At 27.2% G+C, this 27,355-nt stretch overlaps 1 protein-coding gene and 1 long non-coding RNA gene across 4 annotated transcripts in view; both read right to left on the bottom strand.

Moving 5' to 3' along the window:
- LOC126903807 (uncharacterized) overlaps positions 1-27,355 on the bottom strand; it is a 129,493-nt gene that overhangs the window by 39,192 nt on the left and 62,946 nt on the right. The window lies entirely within an intron of this gene.
- On the bottom strand, positions 277-3,819 carry LOC126903790 (uncharacterized). 3 transcript variants are annotated; one of them, XR_007703595.1, is made up of 4 exons: positions 2,573-3,819; positions 1,149-1,330; positions 1,003-1,083; positions 277-626 (listed from the first exon to the last, which is right to left on the bottom strand). It is a non-coding gene; the product is annotated as an uncharacterized LOC126903790 (long non-coding RNA). The 3 variants fall into 3 exon arrangements; XR_007703596.1 differs by lacking the exon at positions 2,573-3,819 and adding an exon at positions 1,567-2,506; XR_007703594.1 differs by having other exon boundaries at positions 279-626; positions 2,569-3,815.

The raw sequence follows: 27,355 nt of genomic DNA, 5'->3' as shown, positions 1-27,355 counted from the left end.
AATTTAATTAGATAAAATCAATTATACATTATTACAAAATTACTTGGAAATTTTGTTCAAAAAATACAAATAAAACAGAATTTTGTTTATTTAACATACATTGATAAAATAAAATCTATTAATATAATCCGCGATATGGAAAACATTATATACAGAAAAAAGATAAGGAAATTTTTTTCAGAGTTTTTGACAACGATAATAATTTGTTGAACAAGTTGACCAAATTATAACTTTGAGCAATAATCAACATCTAAAAGTCACAATACACATGTAAAATTGTCATTGCTTGTCAAGTGTTTTATCATAAATATTTTCTTGAGCAATATAAAAACTTCTTATTATAGGAAATAAATATCATTTCTTTAAGAAACTTAAACAGTACATTAAAATGTAATATTAATTTCATTATACTTAGAAGTATATGTGTGATTGAATACACAAAAATGTAATATCATAGTTTGATAAAAATACAAAATAAAATCAAACAAAACGAATTTTCATAAATTGGTCTAATAATTTGTTAAAGAATTGAAAACTAAATTTGGTAGATAAAATAGTTTAGATATTGATATATTGATATATCAGTTAGTCTCTGAACCACTTATAAATTCAATATTTGGCTGTAACTGAAAAATAAAATGCAAGTTTAAAAATATATATAACCATTAACAATTAAATCCAATAAAAATAAATTATACAGAGCTTAAGGGGTGTAGGTATACATTATTTATATGGGGCATGTGGTTTAATTAATTTCCCATTATATTTATTAATCTTTGGTTACAATTTTGGAAATAGGTTTTTAAATTTTTAAAAATTCTAAGTAAAATCATCAAAATCCAAATGTTTTTATGATTTCTTTTGCTATTTTAATAGCTCTTAACTTTTTAACTAAATTAAAAAAATTTTGTATTTAATATTAATATTAAGTAACATATTAACTACATTAGAGTACTATAGTTTTATTAATATTACATTATAAAAAATAGAAAAAACAATTACCTTTAGTTTAAAATGGAATGTTACGAAGAGCAACATCAGCCAAAGTTTGTAGATTGACATTTGGATCAGGTAAGAAACAATCTGATAATATAAAATGAAATATTACTAAATTATGAAACATTTGAAAAGTAATGTTAAGTACTTACTCATTGTATCATTTTGACTTTCCACAAAAGTTTTTGATACACGTTTCTTGTAATGGACTAAAGTTGAATTATTACTACAATTTGATTTGGGACTTGATAATCTACTAGAATTAGAATCTGAGGACACTGGAGAAGACAGTCTTTTAGTTTCATTGGTAATAATTTCTTTGTAGTTGTAATCTCTAAAAATTGAATTTATATTTTTAAATTTTCAAATTTATACTAATATTAATAAATTAAAATTTAAGTAAAGAAGAAATAGAATAGCTAATGCAGTAATTGAGCATCCAGAAAGGAATATTACAAATAAAAAAAGACAGCAATTATTTTTGGTAATAGTTAAACTCAAATATCTTAAATTTTTTTCAAATTAATTTTTTTTTGTGTAGAATAAACATAGAATTTATTGTTGGATAACCTTTAAAACAGAACTACGTTTTCGTTGCGGGCGTTAAATGCGTTCCACGCTATCATATAATTATCCGCCGTTAGTGGCACAGATTTTATAATCGTCAGTGGAGGAGCGGACAAACACGACATTAATAAATGAAAGCGCATGATAACAGAAACTTCTATATTATTATGCACCAGATCTTCTTATGTATCACGAAAAGAGCACCAATCTGTTATATTTCCGTCGAACTTAGGCAAATCAAATTTCGGAAAAGAAACTGCGTGCACGGGTCTGGCATACGTTTCGTTTTTATTCATCCCTTGTTCCATATGAAAAACCGGTTTTGTTGATAATAACACACATTTAATTTTTCCGCACATTTATTCGAATTCATCGGCAATAACTTCGTCTTTTGATTCGAATTCTTTTACGCGATCGATATCGACGAGCGCGTCTAGTATTGCATCCTGTTGTGCTTCAAATTGCATTGTGTATTTATCTACTGTGTCCGCGCATGAAACAAATAATTGTAGTTTAGACGAGCGGCTCGCGCACGCACTAACACAGCGATTGTTCCGGTACAATGTTGACGTTCTTATTACGCGGCATTGTAGTGTCTTTTGTTTTTCACAACGACGGAAAATCAAATGCTATATAAATTCTAAGCCGCAAATAGGCACTTATCCAAAATACCGCAGTAAGTGCGTAAAGATAATCAATGGCCAAACAAAAAATTCATATTTTGGCCATGCCTTAGCGGAAGGAAAGGAGAATATAAAAATGTGGAAATTGAGCCTCACAATATACTAAATAGAAAGAAAAAAATAACATATATATATATAATAATCACAATATGATATTTTTCTGTTATGATAAAAAATAACAAACAAACAAGACCAAAATGATAAATAGAATTAGCAAAATTAATAATGAAAATAATAACATACATCTCCTGTTTATAACCAATAAATATTATGTGGACTGTAAATCCGTTAAATAACAATAAAAAAAATTATTAATAATTACCCACTGCCGTTTGGAGCTGATGAATAATGTGAAATCCGGATACAGGAAGGGCAAACAACACCGTCACATTCAAAAAAACGATAAGCAGCTCAGTTCAACGACTATGGTTACAAGGTAATACACGATCCAAATACTTGGCATCGATATGACCGAAACGACCGAATGATAAAGCGCGAATGAAATTAGTTTTCAATGCCATACGTTGCAGGGACCGGTCTAAGCAGCAGCGCCGCCGTACCGTTACGAAAGTGGTGGTTTTTTAGTAGAAAAAAAACACTATGATGGTCGCGGCGTGTATTAAAAAAAACGCGGAATCTCCGGTCACTAGACGGCTATAGAAAGTGAAAATAAATTGCGTTGTGTCAGCGGCATACCTGTCGTGACAAACACAAACGTGTATGATGTGATCACTGACCTGCTCTCTCTCACTTACCGTGTTTTCATGTTAAATATATCGCGTCACCTCACATTAATGTGTATCTAACACACATACAAGTGAAACTAATATAAACGTGTTAAAAAAGAATTTGATAAAATATTATTTCTAACGTATAAATATTTTATCTATGAAATAGTATAATATAGTACATATTTATTTATTTACTTAAATATCATAAATGATCACCTTATGATGAGTTTCATCATCACCTCCCCTTCTTATGTATTCCCACATGTAGATTAACCCTCCATACTTGTGATATCTACTGCCATGAGAGAACCCCTCCATTATACTCTTAACCTTTCATGGGAAGGGGGTCATATGCCTTTCATCATATCCCCCCGGCCGTTTACACTGCCCGTCAACATATGACAGAGTAAACCCACATCATGTGGGTGAGGGGGACTATGCCTTTCACCATATATCCCCGGCCGTTTTGGTGGGGTCCTTATTCATACTTTATAGTACTACTGCATTTACGTTTATAGCCTTCCCAATATGGTTGGGTTTTAGTTTGAAAAACTACCGACTACATATTAGTTTACCAGTGTCCACTAACATTTTTTGCAAAAAATAAAAAGGTCACTTAGGATAGAAAATTTGGCGACTGATTCTTATGTCCATAGGGGTGGACACCCCCACCATCCCCTGCATAGTGGCCACTCATAAGTAAGAAAGACCACAGTACTATAATCCTCAGTACGCCACTACTGTCGGCTAAATGTGTCGGATTCACGATTAAAAGAGATGAAGTTTATATGATCAGCATAAAAATTTATTTCATTTTCAACTTTTATTATATTACTAAAAAAAAAAATTTAGGCCAGTGTTTTTGTTAGTAAATATAAAATTATTAATAATCTTATCTTATTAAATTATAACACGAAAATATTATTTTAAAAAAGAGCAAGTAAATTAGTTGATTTAGGAAAGTAAATAACAGTTATTTTAAAATACTATCCCTTAAAGATGATTAAAACATAAGATGTTCTCGTCAAAATATATTCTTAAATTTATCAATAACTTCAAATTTAGAATTAAGTATTTTTGTGTAAAACTGATAACGGATCAAATTTTGTAAGGAATTTACTGAATTTAGTGATATTTTAGAGGCTGAACATAAAGTAATGAAATTTGTATCAATTTTTGATAATCTGAAAAATTTAGATTAGAAATATGATAATGATGAGATTAAAAGTATTTATTTACCTATACATAGAATATATGCAAGTTATTTTTTAAATTTAATTGCAACTTCAAATATTGAAACATTTGTTAATAGCCTAAATTATTCAAGTTTTATAATCTTATATAAGTCAACTCATATTAATTCACAAAATATTTTAGTTTAGCCATTTTTGAACTTGTCACAAAAGTTATAAAATTAAAAATTGGGTATTAAAAAAATGACCGAACAACTTTTATTAATTAGATGACTCATATTTCAATTTTCTTCAAAATTAACCTATGAAATTAAAGATGAGTATTTTAGAAATATGATCTTGTTTGAACGGAACGCCCGGTTATAATATGCGGGTTAGTTAACGTCCGTTTGGGTTATCTAATTATGCCGGAGAAAGAAATAGGGAGTGGACTGTATATAAGATTGAGGATGGTACTTACACTAAATAAAATAATAAGAATTATAAGACAAGGAGTTATATATTAAAATAACAATATATATATATATATATATATAAATTATCATAGAATTGTGGATTGGGGGGGGGGATGTCACTTAATAATAAAATGGCCAACAAGGCATCTCTGAACAAAATATATGAAATATAATATAATAATTACAAACAAATAAAAACTTAACTGTGTAACGTACAATAGATGAAAGATGACTGATGACGGTGAGAAATGAACAGTTGGAATACTTTACATTAAGATGTTGAAGACTACAAGGGAAGTCGATACAAACGGAGGCACTTGTTATGTACACGAAGGGCGCACAATGCCATAGACTGGTATAGCAATTTTATACCCACGACGAATCACCAAGGCGGTTAATCCATTAAAGCGACTATGAGCTAGGTGCACCATAAAACCACGTAGCAAGGGCTAGCAATGGTGACGAGAACGCAAAACTCACAAAAGGAACCGATAATAGTTCGGCGAAACATAAGAATCACGTACACTAGCATCCAACGTAATAAGGAATCTTCGCACAACCGGTGGTGGCAGCGCGAGTGGCGCTATCAGTCACAACAAAATCTAAAAAAACGTTCTCTTGTGATGCGTATCAAACATACTCCCGACGTTGAAAGCTAAAGCTTATATAGATACATAGTTTATTATTTTTAAAAATATATAATTAATAAAGTAATAAATAAATTTAAATTATTCGTATATAAAATAATACTGTTCGTAAGTATACAAAGTATATAATAATTGTAAAAATATATTGAAATGAAACTTTACAATTCCCAGAGTAAATTAGTTCACTACTTTATACTTTTAACGTTAAGTTAATTATCTTAACATAAATGACGGATCGGGGGGTTTTACTTGACAATCGTATAATATCAATTCCAAACAGTAACTTTATTATACATATATATATATATAAACTAATAAATATTCAATATATCAATATATTAACATTAGAATAATAATAGTAAAAAAAAACAAACAAAAACGAAACATCACCCAGCCATCAGCTATCCATAGTGCAATTAACGTTGAATGGACTGCTAAAACGCTTCCCAAAGTAATTGTTCCTTTTGCGTATGGAATGTCAACCTCCGCTGCTCTATTTCCGTTGAGCACTCGAGTAATAGCACGTAACTGGTAATATAAAGTGTTGGTTGTCACCTAAACAGGCCAATACCAACCAAAAAACAATGAAACAAATTAAAAACACGACAGCTCACTGGCCACGAGTCATCAGACTCAAGAGATGCGGTACGACTTCAATCGCGTACACCGACGTAGTGCTCGCAAGGTGCCGGTAGTGCCGGACACGATTGTTGTCATTACATTGAGAGGGGTAATACCAACTCGAGCTATGTGTAACTTTACCGGCTACACACATAACTTTTGAACAATAATATTATAAAAAAGCTATAAATATATTAGTTAAAGAAAAACAATAAAAATATATAAACAATAGACTAATAATAAAATAATTAGTCTTTTTTAGTTTTTATAAAAAATGTTGATATAAAAAATTACTAAGGATTTACAATTACTCATCAAAAAATATGACTTAATAATTATTTATTATTTAATAAAATAGCAAAGACTAAATATATTTCATATTATCTGAGGAAGTAGTTAGGTTTATTAATATATATTTATGCTAATTATTTTAAATACTAATTAAATACCACTTGGATTGATTATTTTATCACTGAGTCCGTGTAATTTATCAATAACTACTGTTATTTTCTTGGTTGTTTAGGTGTTTTTGTTGTTCTCCGTCTTCTACTTGTCGAGATTGATTATTTTGATATTCATAATTATGAGAGCCTTCATGATTTTGTGACACTTTTAATTAAAATGCTGTAGACTTTCCTGATAATGTGATTGATAAATCTTTTCGTAAGGGACTGGTATTTCAATTTTAAAAGGAACTTTTGTTTAGTAAGACACTAACTGTTCTACTGGATAGGATATGTGTTTAATACAGTAACTGGATACGGTAAATTTTTATATACGGTACATAGTTGAGGTTCTTTAACTCTGACTGGGTACCAAACATGCTTTTCGACTCCAACGGGATACGGTTGAGCTACTTTTTTGATTGTCTTAGACAACATTTTGCTATTGATCCTGTTGTCCATAATTATGGAAATCACGTTCACTTACTTGATGCCCATATCTGTATCTATTACAGAAATATAATGTGAACAAAAGCTAAAAAAATCCCTTTTTCCTCAAAGTTTTTGTTTCCCGATGGGTTGTCCTTAGATTCTCCTGTATCATTTGTTTCGTTTGCACTCAAACAATAAGTAAATAATAAAAATTTACATAAATAAAATATTACGATTTAAATTGTGGTAAATTTAAATGAACCTAAGCAAATGGCTTTTTACGAAAATATTGTTTTGCTTTTGCAGGGGTGGCTGATCCCAAATAGTTGGGATTGAGGTGAGGAAAACTAAGAATGTTTTGCTTTTGTAGTAACCCGTGTCTAGGATAGATGATTATTGTAAACCTCTCTTTTAATGTTGATCTACTTTCTAACCATTATCCATTGTTTTATTATAACCTAAGACAAATGTCATAATGATGTTTTAAAAATAGTTACAAAGTAATAATTAATTAGAATATATATATTTAGTGTATGGTTATCTAATTATATAGAAATTACTTAATTTACGGATACTTGTTACAATTACAATTATAAGTGTTCAAGAAATTAAAACTCTTGACGACTACCTTCAAATTTTCAAACATTTAATTTGATTAAAAATTTTAATTTAAAAATAAATATATTTTAGTACAAATTAATATAGAGGTTGCTACAAATATTTTATATACTAAGAATATAAGGTATTATTACATATCATAATATATAGTTAAAACAATTTTTAATTAGCACCTCTAATAGGTATATGGTATATTTAATATTCTACATTAGATATTTTTTACTAATGGATTTTAATATTTAGAAAATTAATCTACCAAAAACTTTTCTTTGAAAATTTACGCTCTAAAAAGTTATAGTAAGATTAGATTTCGCTAAAAAAAGATTGCCTAAAATTTAAGAGTGAACTTTATTAAAATATCTAGCTTATTAGCGTGACTTAAAAGTAAATAAAAAAAACCCGGCACAGTGGGGTCGTGGCATAGTTGGGTCCAGTATAGATGATATCTGACAGTGATTAAAATCACTATCATAAAAAACGATTCGATGCAAATCTGTAGACAGTGTTTAATTTAAAAAAAAAAAATTTGTTAAAATAGCATATTTTCGAATACGGTAGGCATTTGCGTATAGAAGATAGGTCGTCAGGACAAATTTTTTTTTTTTTTTATAGTACATAAAATAAGCTTTAATTTGATATATGTTTAAACATATTTCAGAAACATTTTCAAAAATTAAGTTGAAAAAGTAATTTTTTGTAAAATAGTTACTATTTTAAATCCCCCCAGTAAGCAGAATAAGTGTTAGATTTTCAAAAAAAATTATATCACATGAAAGGGAAATATCTAAAGTTTCAATACAAAAAAATATTATTTTTATTTGTTCAATTTTGAAAAAAGTTATGGCAGTTTTAAGTACAAAAAACATTCTGATAAAAGGTGATTTTTATCGCAAACATTACATTTTTTTTTAATTTTCGACAGCCATTAGCACATAGAAGATAAATATTATTGGGACAAATTTTTTTTTTTCATTTGATAGTTAATAACATAACCTTTGATTTGATATATGTTTAAAGGACGCACTATTTCCGGAACATTTTCAAAAGTTCAGTTGAAAAAGATCTATGTTTTTTACAATATTTCAAGTTTTGAACGCCCCCTATATAAAGGAAAATTGTCCAATTTTAATAAAAAGTATGTCAAATGAAATATGTACATATAATGTATTTAGAAAAAAAAAATATGTTCATTTGTTGATTTTTGAAAAAGTTATGGAAGTTTTAAGAAAAAAAAGACAAAATTTACCGATTTTTAAATTTTTAATTTTTTTGGATATTTCCCCCATTTTCGGGGAACGAGGGAATTTTTTCAATTTTTAAGAATAATGTCTCCAACTAGATACGATTGGTGATCTTTTGGCGTATTTTTTAAAGAAATCGGTACAGTGAGAGCTGAGAAAAAGTGGCAACAGACATATAAAAAAAAAAACACATCATAGTAAAATTAATACCTTCTCAGCTTCGCATCGAAGCTAAAATAAATATCTTTAAGTCCTAGCTACCCTTAATTGTTTATATTTAAAAGTAATATTTTTATCTAGTTTTGTAGTATTAATTTTTAAATTTAAAAAAGGTAAGAAATGTTTAGTTAAGCTATAATGTACAAATATAAAATATTTTACAAAAAATTAAGTTAACTCAAAAAATAATGATACAAAACTGATTATCTAGTTAATTTGACTAATCAAAATTTTAAAATTCAATTAAAAGTAGTTTTTGAATAAGACTAAACTCTTGTTCGCACAAATAAAAATTGTATTTAGTTCGTCACTAGTTTTTCACAAATAAACACATATATTTTCTTTATTTTTTGGTGTTACTTTAATTTTGGCTATACCTCTTATTTGTATAAACACATAAAAATATATATAGGAATAAATATGAAGAATTTTAAAAGAAACTCATGTGAAATAAAGCAAAGTAAAAAAATCATTTATATTTACAATATTATTTGATTACACTTAAACAATCACATCGATAACATGATTAATATATACATATATTTGAAGTAGTAAAAAAAAATAAAAGACAATATATTCGTTATGGACTAGCGAGAAAATAGTTTAGATTTAATAACTACTATGTTCTTCTTGTTCGTATTTTGATTGAGAATCTTCTTTGTGTTCATCGTAAATATCAAAATAATTCATCTATTTAGAGTAATTATAAATATTTTCGATAATAATGTACGACTACTTTTATGGGGTGTTTTTACTTAAACTTAATTTGTTATTAATATATGAATATATAATAATTTAAAAATATACGCTTTTTCAATGCTCGTAATAAAATCAACGTCCAGATTTAAACAATTTCAAATTTGCTGGCTTATATAATTACAATATAGTAAATAATATGTATTTTGATTATCTGGCTGCTAATAATTTGCAATTAACTATTATTATTTTATGATTTATTTATTCGTCGCTGGCCAAAATATTTTGAAATATTTCATATATAAGAGGCTGCATTTTGTTATACCTTCGACACATTTTTGTGATTTGCCTTAAGTTCAATACGTGTTTAATAACTGTTCAATCCGTTTTGTTTCTACGTGCAAACTACAAAAATAACAATGGCTGTTTCATCCGCCCAAGAACAATACTCTTTGGAGATGCAGCTGATTTTACTCGCAACCAATGTCAAGTACTTTGAGATGTACCGCGAATTTCAGTGGCTCTTTCCTCGGCGTTATTTCAAGAAAAATGACGATTTTGACAAAATATCTTTCGCTGCTGATGTCCGTGAGATTGCCAATTTTACGGAGTGGAAAATGTACAGCGACCAAGTGTCGCATCAGCAACTACCGGCAAAGGACATTTTTCAGCACGTTGTCGAGTTGTCAGCTAAATCTGAAAATGCGCTGCGTTTGTTATGTCCAAAAGATGAAGAGTGTTTCATGAAAATGGTTATATCAAACGACCCCGATTTATCTTTGGAGACATTTGACGGGTATCAGTACTACTCAATATTCTCCATAGGCACTAGGTATCCGTTTCAGTTCACCGAAGACGATAAGCGTTTCGTTTTAAGAGGATGTCGTATGAGTGATGTCACTTCCTACTTGCTTGGCCAACGAAAGTATGACATAAACGCGACGCCGCAGTTGTCGAACGCGCTCAAGACATCCCCAGCTGTCAAGTGTTGCGGCGGTAACAACAGTCTGGGTGATGAGCTTAAAGCAGTACTCGTGTTCCGTGTCCCGAATAGATCTTATTGCCATAAACCGCTGCCAAAAAATGCGAAGCCTTGTTTTTTATTGATATTATCCAAGACAACTCGAAAGGTGATCGCTAAGTGCAAGCCGGTAATGCGAGTAAAACCAACTCCTAGAGCTACAACTTCGCTGATTGTACGGCATAGACAACCTGAACCTTTTAATCGTCGTGCCAGTAGAAGGGCTAGGCCTGCGAGTTCAAATTTTTCTGTACCAAGTTAACCATTCCAAGCGTTAAATGTGAAACGATATCGTGGATAATAGGCAACTGATCATTTATAAATATTATGTACATTTTCTGTTGATAAATATCTCGATTTATGTTATCTGTGCAAGTACAGATTTTTTAATTGTTTATTACATTTTCATTTACTTTTTTGTATTTGTTATTTCTTTTATTACATTTGTATATTTGTTGAAAACATATTGTTGTCAAGTACATTGTTAAATATATATTTTTTATATTATATGTAAATATAACTATGTTATCAATTTTGATATATTTTTTTGCAATAAACGTTTTTGATTATTAATCAGTCATTTTTTTTTATTACTTATATAATATACAAATAAATAATTACATAAAGGATTATAATGGAGCGATTTAAGTAAACTATTATTAATGTAATTACGTCGAATGTTATGTTATTCTTCTACACAATTATCTGATATATATATACCTTATACCACATATATATATACCTTCTGATATTTAGACTATTTGAAAAATTATATTTGTATAGTTATTATATTAATTATATATATATATATATATTAAATATACTAATATATCAATATATTAATATATTAATAAAATAATATATATTTTTCAACCACCTCTTTGAGTCAAATATCTACTCCTAAAACAAAGAAGAAAAAAGAAAGAAAGTAAGAGTATTATATATATATATATATATATATGTGTGTGTGTGTGTGTATGTATAGTTTTTAACATTTAAAAATTGATTTAAAATTAATCATGAGAGACGGTAATCCAGTAGTATTTTGATAAGAAATGGATCTTATTACATTAAATAAAATTTTCTATCTCTAATAGAAAAAACATATCAGTTGGGAATTAATGTTTCTTTTTATCTATATTTTTTAAGTTAATAAAAATCACAAAATTATTTGGGTTTTATTTATAGGATGATGAAATTGTGACTGTTAAAGTTAAAATTAGTCGTACTTCAGTAATTATTGAAGCCATCAATTCATGGCTGTATTAATATGATCTCGGTAAATTGTAGACCTTTTAAATGAATAGTAGATTCTGGCTTTAGAAAAGTTGCTGTTTCTCTTTTTACAAGAATTAGTTTTAAATCAAAGTAATACGCGAATACTTAATTGCACGTACTATTTATATTAAGCAACTTATCTCAAAAAAGATAAAGGACAATTTTTTTTTTTAAAAAAAAGATTCGGCTACTTACCATGACCGAAATATACTTGGTATTAATGTACAGTACGAAAAAAATGACAATATTCATAAGGATATGATGATACCAACCGTCAGAGAAGAAATTCAACGATATGCCAGGGCACATGAAAATCGTCTGAAGACCCACGTCAACAGAGCTGCTCCTCAACTGCTTGATTACATACAAGATGTTAGAAGATTAAAAAAAAATAAACCATACGATTATTGTAAATATATATTATTTAATGTAAATTTACTTAAGTTTGGAGACTCTTCACTGGAAGTTTCTCTCCTTCATTGTGTATAATATATTGTGTATAATATAATATCATAAATATAAATTTCATGTAATTTTAGATGTAAACGTTTGTAAAAAATTTTGATTAAGATCGCAAGGTCGTCTCAAATATATATTAATTGTAATAAAAAAAAAAATATATTTTTATATTGATGATTTTTCTAATAAATACATTATTATGGAAGATGATAGATATAAGCACCAATACAAATATGAAACATTAACTTAAATTAGTAGAATAATAAATTGCGCATAGGTCTATTCAAGTTTACTTGACTAGCCAATGAGAAGGATTTTGCAAATAAAATATATAACATTATGTCTCTTCTCATAAAACAGGCCACTAAAAGAGCGATTTTTAGCTCATTCAACACCTTATTTTTTTCTAAAAATCTGGTCATGAAGCGTCTCTGCACCAGACTGTTTCGCGTTTGTGCTCTATCTGACTTAGAATTTTTTCACACTTGGTGTTTTTATCAAAATCTCTCATAAGTAATGTAATTTTAAAAAAAATAACTTAACCTTTTATCTTTTTATTTTTAGTTTTAAATATTTATAAATTATTAAGACAATTAATTTTTTATTTTGTATTTTGTGAGTTGTTTCAATTAAGAATTTTTTAATTCTTCAATTGAATTATCTATTTAATAAGTGAATTTCGAAAATCTACCTTAGCATATCAAATGGCTAAAACTGTTGGTAAAACAATGGTTTATGGCATGTCACTAAGGAGATCGTAGAGTGTATCTTAAATTTTAATAGATAAGTGTTTGATTGATTGCATAAGGTGCTGATGGTTTGTTGAAATCATTACTCTAGCACATCAAGCGGTTGAAATTATTGATAAAACAATAGTTTGTGACGTGTCACTAGGGATTGGTTATCACGATCTATCTGGTTATTTAAATTTCATTTTAAAATATAAAGTAGCATATATATTCTAATACCAAGTATTGAAAGGAATTTATATTTTATTTTATATTTATATTTATATTTTGAATAATAAACGCCTATTAGGCATAAAGTACAGATAAAATGAACACAAAAGAGTATACATATAAGTTTAACAAAATTATAAGAATAGATAATAACATACAACCAAAAAAAAAGCATATACAGATAGTACATAGTTCTAATTAGAGTTTATTAATATGAAATTGATGCATTAAATACAATATTCCCTTAAACAATTTTTCATTTTATGGGGCTTATGGAAAAAGAAATCAAAGTTTTCGATTATATTAGCTAATGACAACATCCGGTTTAGCGATGCGAAGATATAGTAGTTACGCTTGAATGTAGGAACATGGAATGTATAAGTAGACCTTAAAGAGAATTTCGGGACGTTGAAAGAAAGTAGGGATAAAACCTCAGGACAATCAATATTAGAATTTAACAATTTATACAGCCAGTTCAAATCATTAAATTGCCTTCTAAATTCTAGCGTTTCAATATTAAAATCTATTGCTACAGATTTTAATGTTTGATCGATTCTATTTGTCTTATATGCTAACATCCGTAAAAAGCGATTTTGAATGTGTTCTAATTTTTGAATTTGGTAATCCTGATGTGGGCTCCAAATTATTGATTCATATTCTAAATTTGAACGAACAAGGGAAAAATATAAAACGCGTAAACAGATGGGGTCATTAAACTCCCAACAATTTCGGTTTAAAAATCCAAATAAACATAAAGCTTTGTTCGTAATTATATTTATATGTTCAGTAAATGAAAGATCACAAGAGAAAGTAATACCTAAATCTTTTACTTTATTTATAATATTTAGTTTTTTACCATTTATTTGGTATTGTGTATTTAAGTTTTTCTTATTCCTTGTAAATGTTATTTGAAAGCACTTGTCTATATTCAGATTAAGATCATTATTTATGCACCATAAATTAAGTTGATTAAGTTCGTGTTGCGAATTATTAGAGTCTTCTAAAGTTAATATAGGCATGTACATTTTTAAGTCATCAACAAATAATGAAAATTTACAAAAATTAAATATATAATTAATATCATTCATAAACAGTATAAATAAAATAGGCGATACATTACTACCCTGTGGTACGCCAGAAGTTACATTTATAATCGACAATAGTGATTCTCTTATTTTAACTTTTTGGGTTCAATTTAATATAAGACTGAAACTAAGAAAGAATTGGATCATGAACTCCGATAGTTTTAAGTTTATCAATTAAAATATTTATATTAACAGTGTCAAATGCCTTCTTAATATCGGTGTAGACTGCATCAACTTGGATGCCATTACTTATTGAATGAACCAAATCAGAGTAATAAAGCATTAGATTTGTTAGCGTGGATTTCGATTCACGGAAATTATGTTGGTTGTTTCCTAAAATATTTTTAAAAATATTAGACACCTTAGGTTCAAGAAGTTTTTCAAAAAATTTTGGCTGAACACTTAAGCAAGATATGGGACGATAATTATTAATATGAGCGCGATTTCCAGATTTAAATACTGGGTAAATGAAACTAGTTTTCCAGATTTAAATACTGGGTAAATGAAACTAGTTTTCCAGAAGTCAGGAAATACACCTGATGATAAAGATAAGTTTAATAGATAATGAATTGGACGAGTTAAAGTATAACAACATTTGCAATAAATTATTTCTGGAATCTGATCAGGACCTACGTTTGTACTTAAAGACAGTTTATTAAGAGATTCCAAAATTTCAGTAATAGAAAGTGTACAAGATGAAAAATCAATTATATCATTATTAACAGACAATCTATGTAAATAATTTGTAGAAGACGCTTTGCAAGGGATATGTACAGAGCTAAAATAAGTTTTGAACATTTCAGCAATATCATTAGAATTTTCAGCTGTATGATCATTAAAGCACATAATATCAGGGAGATCATTGCTTTGATTTTTTCCTTTTATAAATTTCCAAAAATATTTTGGGTTATGAATCAAAGATTCTTGAGTATATTTTAAATAATTCTTATAGCATGATTTTGATAGCAATTTACATTTATTTCTCAGTAGTGAAAATTCAATGTATAAGGTTCGGTCGCCAGTAAATTTAAAAGCTTTATGTATTTTTTTTTTTTTACTAATTAATGTTCGTAGTTTGCTGGAAAACCATGTTGGAAATTTCGATTGATTTATAAACACTTTTTTGTCTAAAATGTTTATTACATTTAGTAATTCGTTATAGAAAAATGTTAGGGCTATATTTATGTCATTTGATGAGTACAAATTAGACCAATCGATATTTGCTAACATGTTATTCATTGTTGAGAAATCTAAATTTTTAAAATTATAAAACCACAATTTTGAACAATCTGTTTCTGCATTATTCTTTGCATTACTTTTTATAATAAATGGTGGATGATAACGATCTATGGGTACTATACTATCATTAGAAGGGAGGATATCCATAGAATTATCACTTGTAAAAATTAAGTCTAGTTGAGAGCCGAATTCATTCAAAATATTATTTATTTGAAGTAAATTAAGAGGAGCAAAACTTTGGTAAATTGTATTACCTATTATATTATAAGAATTATTGTTGCAATGGTAATCCAGACCAGTGTGCTTGTTGAAAAATTGAATGCCGTTTAAATTGAAATCACCGATTAGTGTGAAATTAATATCAAGTGAGTATAAACTATAGATATACTCAATAGTTTCAGTTAGTGCTGTGTATATCTCTAACTTGCTAACAGGTGGAATATATCATGAACCTAAAATAAATGTATGGCCATTCCCATGTTTAATAATTACAAAAAGTTATTCAATACTTTCTATAGGGACAATAATTGTTTTCGAGTTATAACATTTGTGCACGCAAATCATTACACCACCGCCTCTAGAGCATTTACTAGTCTTATCGCTTCGGTCGACACGATAAATATTAAAGTTATCAAATCCAAGCTCATTATCTGAAATATCATTAGATAACCAAGTTTCAGTTAATACAAAATAGTCTACATTGAATATTGGAACATTATACCTTAGTGCATGCAAACTTAATTCAGGTGTGAATTATTTTTGTATTGGATTAGAATTTAAAATAATATCCTGTTATGGAAATTAAAGCAGTCATTGAAAACTAAAATCAAATAAATTAGTTTAAAAAATAAATAGAATTCTCTTTAACACACTTTTATCGTTAAAATATCATTTATTTCAATATCAAATTATCTTAACTGAAGTAATCTTACGTTCAAATAGCCATGTTACATGAATTATGCAAACAATAATGGATTCAAATAAGTTAAAAAATCAACCAATTATAAATTTAATCCGATGTATCTACTTTTTTCATTGCCTAATTTTACTCTACAGATCCAAAACCCCACCACAAAACTAAAACCCAAATTAATATAAATTGATTAGGGTTAAGAAAAGCAAAGGCGAATGTTTAGTTATCATTGATGAATTCGAATAACTCGGGCTTACTTAAGGATAATAGTACTTAAAAGAAATTGAACAAGATTATAATGATATTAGTAATGAATTAGGAATCCTACTAAGAAAACTCTTAGACAAAAAAACACTAATTTTGTTTGGTTTTTAAATTAATTTACGCGGACAGTCTAATCAAAATAATTTATTTAGGTTTATTACTAAATCTTATTTAAACCATTATATTGCTTCATATATACTTCTTTACTGATTTAAATGAAATGTTTTCTAATAATTTCCTGTTATTCTAATTTTTACTTTACATTATGTTTCTAATCTAATAAATTTATCAAGTCAGTAATATGATATTTGAACATGATTTTACATATTTATACATTTTTTTTATAATAATAATAAGCACTAATTTTGTATCTAGCCTTTCTAAAATGCGCAATTTTATTTTGTTCATAAATATAACTTAATAATTTTTTATTAATACATTTATTATGTATTATTTTTTCTACTTAACATATCATGTAGTTAAGATAGCATAATGACTCTAATAAGTATTAACTTATTGGTTCATTCTTTTTGTCTGTATTGAGTAAATTCAATACTAGTGCCTTTTTTTAAAAGTATTGTTAATAAATATTTCTGACATGGTAAAAAAAAATTAAATCATAATTTTTATGAATATAAAAGAATGTATAAAACATGTAGTCATTGGTTGGTGGCACTAGCCACAATCATTATCTTTATTATGTTATTTTATATATTATGCAATGTTTTAGTTTTAGTTATTATTGAGGTGGACATAATGCCCATGCACTCAGACCTGTTGGTCCATTGTACGCACCTCATACCGAATTGTCTTGATTCAGTTTACCCACCTAAGTGTTATCACCAAAGTGTTAATACATTACCAACCATAAAGTCACCTCTAAAGATGACCAAAGAGTCCTGTCTTTATGGCAAAATTAAGTATCTCTCTGGGTCTTAGGTTTTTAATATCCTCTTTTTCAGGAAAAGGTTTATTCAAGTAGTTTGATCTTAGTGTGGACAAGGCTTGATACATTAGGTGATGTTTATGTCATTGTTTAAAAAAAAAAAAAAAAGGAAATGTTCATACTGTTAATTGATGATAATATTTTATACAAGTTTAAATTCCAATAATTAAAATTTTTTGGAATCAAATTAACTTTTTCTTCCACACATATGATATGAATTTATTTATTTTTAACAACGCTAATTCATTAATGTGTAAGTACTCTGCCGCATAACAAAAAGTCTACTGTCCCTAGTAGCTTTGAGCTTCGGAAAATCTTATTAACTGTCCATAAAGAAAGTGATATCGTAGGCATATAGCAAGTTTGAAAGCTTACCAATATTCGTTACTGATAATTAGTAAATGCGCATTGCATTTATATTTATTAAAATTTTAACTTTTTATTTAAATTATAATAATCATACCTATAGTTGTTTTATTTATAATATAATAATCGATTTACAAATTTTTTTAATGAACTGGAGAATTATGTATAATTTTTACTAATACAAACGTCTCTAAGTAAACAATAGCTGAAAAATTCCCTACTCACTAATTTATTACTTGTCATACAATCAATAAATTCCTTTTTTTTCATTTACATTTTTAGGATTTGACATCAGTTGATGCCTAAAGCGACACAAATGTTATATATAGTACTTAAATTTAGAGGGAATTCTTAAATTAATTTAGTTATTTAGCAGTTAGGCATTTGGAAGCTAAAATGATAAGTAGTTATAATTTGTTAAAATTTCATGTACACAAGGGAATTATTAAATAGGATTTTAGAATATTATTTTCTATAAAATATCAATAAAACTTAAATTTAATATATGCTATTACTTACTATCTAAAATCATTGTAAAATAATAATATTTAGTTATATTATAATCTAATTTTAGGAATAAAACTTTAACGAAAATAAAAGCTATAAAAATAAAGTTATTTTGATAGCTTTTGCCAAAATTTATTTTTGCATTTTATGAGCTATGTGGTAGCTATGTAATAGAAAAATATTATTTAAATGTTTATCTATGTTAATTTCCCTTTTGTATACGTTGATATCTTGTCAATTTATTCTAGGTAACAATTAGGGATTTTTGATGGGTTGATAATAATTTTAGGATAAGTACTTATTGAGTTACAAACATTTTAATATATCGAGTGGATATATAGCATGGGTGAAGTATGCATTATAAATATAAATCTGTAAGAGCTATACCCACCATATATTCTCACTCCATTATTAAAATACTTGTAACTTAATAAGTACTAAAGTTGTCTTCGACCTATCATAATTTATTGTAAAAAAACTTTAAAAAATGCTTTTAAGGAAGTCTAAGATTTTGAAAGTTGTTTAAAAAAATTTTAAACTAAATTTTAATTAAACCCAAGGTTTTAAAGTTTGTTAGTTAGATTTGTTTTATTTTATAAATGTTACGGATATAGTAGATAAACGTTCATTGTATACAATGACCAAAACAAAATATGTCAAGAATTTCATTTCTATTTAAATAATAAATAACTTCATTTATGGTAATATTTTTGAAAGGTAATTATTAGAGTCGCATTAAAAAATTGTACTTAACTCTCCAATCTCTAAAAATTTTTTGGTCACATTTTCAGAATATTGCTATAAGAGAATTTGATAAGAAAAAAAAAAAATTATTTTAATTCAGTACTATACAAAACATGGTAAAAAATTTTGAAAACATCTATAATTATATTGTCATAGACGACTGGAGAGGGTGTTAGGGGGTGCTATTGCACCCCTGTACATTTTTGTTCTAGTAAAAATTTAAATACACATTAATCATGTGTTATTTATGAACTTCAAAGGAGGGATCACGTCTTTTTTACCTCATGGGACATTTCGAATTACCTCTATTGCTTAAAATATTGTCATTAATATATGCAACTTTTGATAAACAGGAGGTGCAAACATTATTTCTGCAGACGCCTCTGATTACTACGGTACTTATAGTATTTAAATACGATTTAGAGGACGATTAATTTTAGTATAAATAGTAATTAATTATAAATTTCATATAATTTTTTTTTGTATTGTTTATATATAGAAGTTAACTATACTAATTGCCTCAAGAGTATTATAATTGCATAAACAAATACAATTTGATAATAAAGTAGCAGTGCATTATAATAATTAAAAAAACTTTTCTTTATTTCAGTTACCCAAAGTAATTTGGCACTAACAATTCTTGTTTTATACAAATTTAAAAATCGCTAATTTTCGAAATTTTTTCAATTTTTTTTACTAAAAACTGCCGTAACTTTTTCAAAAATAAACATATGAATATAATTTTTTTTTTTAAAGATGCTTGATGTCTTTACCTATCATTTGGTATATATTTTTTATAAATTTAACCCTTTACCTGTCCACAGGAAGGGATTTATAATGACAATTTGTTCACAAAAAATTAACTTATTTAACTTCACTTTTGAAAGTGTTTCAGAAAGTCTGACCCTTTTATATATATCTTAAAATAAAGCTAATGTAATTAACTTTATTATGGAAATAAAGAATTTCGGATATTATTTTGTCTTCACGAAAAAAATGGCTATCAAATGCTATTTTTGTGTGAAATTTCTCGATTATATTTTTTACATTTTCAACTTTATAATGCTATAACTTATTGAAAAGTGTAATGATCAACACAATTTTTTATGAGAAATAATATCTATATCCCTTTTTCATTCGACATACTTTATATTAATCAGGATATTAATAAGGAACTAGCTGATCATGTAGCTTTTGGAATAATCTAATAATTTTTTAAAATGAAACACTATCTAAAAATTTGCATCGAAGCGTTTTTTTTTTTATTCAACTATGCCTCGTCACTATTGTACCGCGACCCCCTTTTTTTATAGTGATTTTCAAATGTGGTATTCTATAGTGTTTAATCTATATTTCAACTAAATTTCAAATTTATAAAACAATTTTCTTGGGATTTAGAAGAGGCCTACAATGTTAGACATTTTATAAAAATATAATAAATAATTATTAAATTTATTGAATAAAATGTGTTATATTTTAGAAACAATTTCTATGAAATCAAGAATAGAAAATTTTTTGTATAAAATTATGTATAAACCAAAAAAATATAATTTAAATATTGGCTGAAAACAATCTATAGTGATTATTAAATAACATATTTTACTTTGAATTAATGAAAAAAGTTGTTTTAGCAACGTTATTTGTCGTTGGCCAATTAAGTCTTGTTTACTTTTTATTTAAGCCAATTAACATAAAAAAATATTTTTTACAATTGGCCAACAATTATTAAAATGTTTGATAAAATGTAATTAATTTAAGTTACAAACCGTAACAGTATGTTAATTAAATAAAGCTACTGTCAATTCCTTAAAAATGAATTATATCTTAAAAACTATTTCTATAAATCAAAGAGTAGGCATATTTTTTATAACATTCATTCGATAATAACTTATTTCGGTCACTAAATTATAGTTGATTTTTATTCGGATGTATACGTGTACAATTCAAAAAAATATAATTTAAATATTGGCTAAAAACAATTTATGGCGATCGTGAATAAAATATTTACTTTTGAAATAATTTGTTTTAACAACGTTATTTGTCACTGGCCAAAAAAATCGGGAAAAAATTAGTATAAAAGATCTAGTAAACTAAAAATTCATTGGGACTTTTAGTCTAACCTGCGAACAAAGAACATATAAGCTCTTGTGGAAGCCATCTAGTCTATAAGTCTCAGTCGCGTCGAAATCAAATTTCAAAAATCTTGAAAACAACGCGACATTCGCAAGTCGAACATATTGACTATTTCCAAAAATAGCCATCGAATTCACCTGCAATAATTATGGCACTGTTAGAGAGAGGAGATCGGATCGTCATAAGATATTATGACTACTTGCAAAATTTAACCGTTATCAAAGTAAATGACAAGAATCGTGAACAGCCCGAAGAGTATCGCGTTAAACTTCAAGGAATAAGTGGAGAATTTTTTGACACGTCCTCGATGAATATCCTTACCAATGTCATCAAAAAGAAAGAAATATTTAACATCGTAAGTGAAAAAAAAATATGTGTACATAGCATAGATATTTATACTTATATTTTTAAAGGCACTCATTGACAAAAATGAACTCGTATTAACATATTCAACATCTAAACAATGTCTCAACACTCAGATTTGGAATGCTGAGAATTTGAAACCCAAAAACGTCGGCAATAAATATGAGAAGACTTATGCAAAGAAGAACGCATATAAACCTGGACTTAAGCCGAACAATTACGCAACATATAATGCCAAACGTTATACGGCCCAAGATAGACTTATGAAATACCGTAAAACTGAGGAGCTACAAATCGTTCATCAAACTAATAAATTCAAACAGCCCGAAAATAGACAACTGTACAACACCGATAATACACGTTATTCAGCTCAAGACCGACTTAAAAAATACAAGAACATCGTTACTTCAAAAGAACCGCAGCTTAAACAATATGACATTAAGACCACAGATATGAACCGATTTGAAATTGAAGAAAAATGTTGCAAAGAACAAAATCTCAGCACCGACATAACAGAAGACCCATGTACTAAGAAACGTACATTAAAACTAGGCGAGACGCAAAAAGTTAGTTATTTATATTTATCATACAAACAATCTATTATTACAATAATCTTTCCACAGATAATGATAGTTCAAAAACGAACGAAGACATGTTATCTGGTACACACGATGGAGAGTAGAAAGTCGGTAATCACCTTGTGTGATAAACTACGAAAAATTGAAAATAACTTAAAACGTATCGAGAAAGTTGAGAAGTACGACATGTGCTTGATATTTTTTGGCGCTGAATGGTACCGTGGGAAAATTATGGACGAGACGAACGATGGTATGTTGAAAATTTACTTGATTGACACAGCACAAGTGATGTTCTTTAATCGAAAAGAAGTCTACGAGATGCCAAAGCATTTCGAAGGAGAGTCATTATTAATTGAAATCGTCGTAACACCTCCGCCAAATGAAATGCTGACTACTGTTTTTGCTAACGTAGAAGCAATAAAAACTATTGGACCGAGTACGGTGGTGAAACTGATTTAATAACTTGCTATATTGCCTTATAACTCCTATTAATTTGCATTCGACAGTCAACGAATATTCCCTACAGAAGTTTACATGCTGACAATGATGTCTTTTTCCATTAAAAATACTCTTGTTTATTTATTATGAACTATTTTGCATTTTCATCCGACTTCTTTATTTATTGTTTATATATTTGTTATATTTATATGTTTGTTGTTACATTATTTAATTTTTCGTTTATTTGCTATATTGTTAAATTTTTTTGTTCAATTTTCTGTTTAATTTAAATAAAGCTGTTCGACACTTATAAAACATTGTTATCATTTAATTTTAACTTACTTATTTTGTACATCAATTAGTTAATACAATTGCAATTGTAAATTTTCCAAAAATTGCAGATCACTAGTTAATAATAGAGTATATGAAAATAATTTTACTCATATAGTTAATATAACTATGATTATATGTCTACAATGACTACTATTAATACTATGATGAGTTATAAATACAAATACATTTTATTAACAAATCGCCAATATCTCAATACATGAAAACTTAGATGTTACCGTCTTGATGGTCTACTAACTTGCAAGCCGACTTAACCTGTTAATCACATGGCGTATAAAACCTAATTAGAACAAATCTGCACACATAACTTTTATTTATAATATTTTCTATCTACTGGACTTAATACATTATTAACATAAATTGTGTAGTCATGCAATAAAACAAAGTGACACTAACCACATTGTCATATTTTGAATCCGAAAAAAATCATTAGTCAATTTAAGTATAAAAAATATTTATAAAAATATATCGAATATTAAAATAGGATATTATTATTTAACTAACAATTTAATATTACAAAAATAATAATTTTAAAGCATACATATATAAACAAAATAAGTACAGTATAACTTCGATTAGCCGTCCCCATCGAGACCATGACTGTGACGGTTAACCGAATAGAAGATTAACAGAAATTTCGTAACAAACATATAAAAGACATTATAAATAAAACAAATTTATATTTTTTATACTAAAATATTCCAACAGTTTCAATATAAAGTATATTCATTTAAATTATAAAAAATAATCAATCATTTTGTTTGGTTTTTTCCAAGATTTTAAAACGACAATGCTGCGTATTTTACGTATATTCGTGGTATGTAAATATATGGTAAATTGGAGAATTCTTAATTAAAAATAATTTTTTCAATAAAGAGTATTCAGTGTTTTTGTAATTTATAATATATTTTAGAATATATGATTATTTATACATATAAAAAAAAATGACAATGCAAAATATGAATATTTTAAGTCGTTGAACATCAACTTTGATTCTTTGAATTTTGAAATAATATATTATATTACAATATAATACAAGTAAACTATTTTGTTATAAATGCTACTCGTCTATCAATACCGTTCATAAAGAATTCAATATTAGTCGTGAACGAATTGGATATACCTTTCGGACATATTGATGCCTTTTTTTAAAAAATGTATAATCAATTTGTGATAAACTTTTACTATAGAACATATCATCTGACTGCTCAAAATACTCTAATGCCGTAATGTAGAAGGAAACCAACTTTTCAATAGAAATAATCAGAGAAGAAAACGAAAAGGCGATGTTAGTTCTTTACTATCTAAGGATTAGCTAATTAATAATAAATAAAATTCATTGAATATATAATTACATAACATTATTAAAATTCATGAATTGTAAAAGTAAAAGTAGACTAATACTGGTATAATGGTTGGTGTATTCAATAAAGAAAAATTTAATGAAAATAAGTTAAATCAAATAACAATTAAAATGTAAATTTATGAAAAAATTATGTTTTAGCTACTTTAAATATTTTTAGTAATATATTTTATATATAGAGAGAATCAAGATTGGAGCTTGTAAGCTAAACAGTAATACCTACACGACTAATTTTACAAGGATTCCGAGGAGGGTCCACTATGGGCCGAGGCAAAGCCGAAGCGCCTTGGATTGGTACCTTATCCTAGGGATAAAGGATATAAAAATAATTTCAATTTAAGATAACAATGATTAAAAATTATTTTTAGTTCATTTTTTTTTTAATTATCATAAAAATAATAAAATTTATTGGATAATTAAATCATACTACTAAACAAAATATATAGACTTGAATTAACAAAAGTATGTCCAATAAAAATACTAATAACAACTAAATAATGGTCAAGGATGCCAAAAGAAAATATGAGTAGGAGGTCTAAGATAATACATATGAATTCATAAGTCATAATAGAAACAGAAACGTGTAAATTAAGACAGATCCAATTAATATGATATCAGCCTAATAAATTATCTTTTATTTACATACAGCATTTTGCACACATAAAGTTAAAACAGTGAGTGGTGATTTATAGCAATTGTATAGAATTAATTGTCTATAGACAGACTAGCATCAGAACGGCCTTTGCATTTTGTGAGTTCAATAACTACACTTGGTCGATGTAGATTAAACATAATGCTCACATAGGCAGTATTTAAGAGTTCAATTCAGAACAAAATCACATATCAGATATTAACTGAATCAAATCATTTAAATAAAATAAATAACATTTATACATAATATTAAATAATTAATTTAATAATGTACCAACAGAAAAAAATAGGAGTGTAACGTGGACATGACAGATCCATCGCACGTGTCAGGGTAAAATGGACATGTCACCAATATCAATGAGTATCCTCTACATAAATGTAGAGGACCCATTAAGATGTTCACCATATCCACCCTGACCACACCCGAGGACCTGTCAGCTCACGGAAGATGAAGACAGAAAAATTAAAGAAACAGAAAGAATTGACCATATAACATAATTTCAAACCATAATTACAATCCATATAGTCATTAAGTAAAATAAGAGAATATGACCAATAGTCAACTAACTCATAAAAAACAATGAATTCATTTACATGTGCACACTGTGCAAGACAAAATATAAAAAAAAAAACATAATATACCACATTATAATAATACGATGTTGAAATGTACAAGGTGGTGGTGTTGTTGCCATTATGATGGCCAAACCAAGTTGAAAAACTTTACTCCTCCATAACAGATTTGTAACACACGTCAAAAAATTGATGAGATGATTTTTCCCAAAAGAAATTCTCCATATATTTAGGTTTATTTTATTATACTCGCATTGAAAAATAGATTTTACTTTGGAATTAAATATTACATAATGTAGTATAAATGAAAATAATTTAAGTAGTTTATTTATTTAACCATACCTACAAAGNAATGTAGTGTAAATGAAAATAATTTAAGTAGTTCATTTATTTAACCAATCCTACAAAATAAAACAATTAGTTATGTTTATACCTTATTTGTTATTATTAAAACATAAAAATGACAAGAGTTTTAAAATAAATTAACAAAACACTCAAAAATAATTCAACTTTAACATATTTTTTATTTTATCATAACTTCTAGCTCTCTCTATTCTTTAAAAGTAATTTTAAAGCTTTTACTTGTTCAAATAATTTTACAATAGATGGCATCCTATTAAGTAATTAAAATAAATGAACACTTTCACCATAGTTATATATTTTTAATTAATTGGAACATATAGCTAAATTAATTCATATTAACGTATACAAAAGAAATATTTTGGGTTTAAGTTATGCGTTCATCCGTCAAACTTTTACTTTAGAAAATCGTAATACAATTTAAAAAATCATATTATTTAGATTTTATCCGTTATTTTGTCCATTTCAATATTCAAATTTATTAATTTATAATTTATTTTTACGATTGATTATTAAAAATCATTTTTTTTCCCTTTTACAATTACTATACTTAAATATAAAAAGTAATTATAATGGTATGCTATATTTATGTTTAGTTCTTGAAGGTCATCTACAAATGAGTTAACCCCAAATTCTTTAAAGGTAAAAAATCTCGTTGTTTTTGGTCTATTATTAACTACACTGAAAAAAATTCTCCGGTAAAATTAATAATTATCAAAATACATCTGTGGCAGGCACGTGGACATGGGTGGGCCTGGCCCCCCTTAGATTTAATGTGGCCCAGGGCCGGCCCCCCCAAATTTAAAACTCAATTATTTTTACGAATTATCAAAAACGTGCTAGGCCTTATATACATTGAAATTATTATTAATTTGTGATTACTATTGAGTAATACAGGTATTATTATGGCAGTATTTTCACTTTTATATTCATAGAAAACGTTATTTGAAAAAGATAACGTTCTAGACGTAATAATAAATAGAATAGCAGTTACTCCAAACGTGGTTGAAGGTAAATTTTTTTTAACACTGGTCCAAAAAATGATAACAAACTACCAAGTATCTGCATTGATTAGAATCTAGTTGATTATAAAATTCGATAGAGTATACTGTATGAAAATTTTTTTGATAAATCTTATCTTTAATTTGTTTCTTTTTTAGCTTCGATGCGAAGCTGAGAAGGTATTGGTTTTACTAAGATGTGTTTTTTTTTTTTTTTTTTT

The sequence above is a fragment of the Daktulosphaira vitifoliae genome, unplaced genomic scaffold (genome assembly GCF_025091365.1).
Source record: "Daktulosphaira vitifoliae isolate Bord-2020 unplaced genomic scaffold, ASM2509136v1 Scaffold_4, whole genome shotgun sequence".
NCBI classification, from domain to species: Eukaryota; Metazoa; Arthropoda; class Insecta; order Hemiptera; family Phylloxeridae; genus Daktulosphaira; species Daktulosphaira vitifoliae.
Note: the sequence above shows the minus strand (reverse complement) of the source record. Positions and strands in the feature narration are given on the sequence as shown.